The sequence below is a fragment of the Wasmannia auropunctata genome, unplaced genomic scaffold (genome assembly GCF_000956235.1).
Source record: "Wasmannia auropunctata unplaced genomic scaffold, wasmannia.A_1.0 LD336060.1, whole genome shotgun sequence".
Lineage (NCBI taxonomy): Eukaryota > Metazoa > Arthropoda > Insecta > Hymenoptera > Formicidae > Wasmannia > Wasmannia auropunctata.
In genome coordinates this window covers 193,500-194,485 of record NW_012026830.1, presented here as the reverse complement: position 1 = coordinate 194,485, position 986 = coordinate 193,500, and positions in this window count along the sequence as shown.

Below are 986 nucleotides of genomic sequence, written 5' to 3'. Positions count from 1 at the left end.
TACATCAGGTTTTCTCGCATAAAATTTTATTTTCTTTCTTTTAACGAAGCTTCGTTATATATGTATACTAAAAACTATTGATATTTAATAAGATTATTTAATAAGATATTTAATAAGATTCTTCGACTAACACGTCTCAAAAGAAAAAATGTTCAGTAGCAGGATGCATTTTTTGATTTAAAAAAAAAAGTTTCATTTTCCTAAAGAATTAAATCGTTGCATTCAATGGTTAAGTGCATGCGGAAATATTCATTTGTTACAATTATTATCTGCGAAACTTGGAGAAAGAGTAGTATGCAATGCTCATTTTGAAGAAAAATATTAATTATTAAATCGCTTATCTCGAGCAGCAATACCAACATTATATCTGCCAGGTATATTAAATTTCTATTTACTGTAATTATATATAATTATGATACATGATTATATAAAATAGAATTGAACATTTTAAATATATTTTTTATTATTATTACTTTCAGTTCCTATTGATGCTTCATATTACAAAATAATGAGAGAACATGAAATTCGACATTTATATCAATACCAGAGAATGAAAACGCAATAGCTGGTGTGTACACCCACGGTAATTGATTCTGCCCCTCGGAAATGTTCACAAACTCAGAAATGATGATTTTTCCACATTAATGCTCATAGTCTATGCACGATTTTGTTTCATTAATCGTGCATCGACTATGAGCATTAATGTGGAAAAGTGATTACTTCTGACTTTGTGAAAATTTCCGAGGGACAGATCGAATCGATTACCGTGGGTGTACATTCACACACACACACACACGCATGCACACACACGCACACACATACACACGCTCACAAAATACATTTTGTATTTTATTGGAATAATTATTTATCCTACCAAAACTCTTTTTTAAAAAAAGAAAAAGATTACGCCAAGTATATAAAAAAGTATCGTACGTTACATTCTTCCTAAACCAAAAATATTATTTTAACAAATAAAAATTATTCAA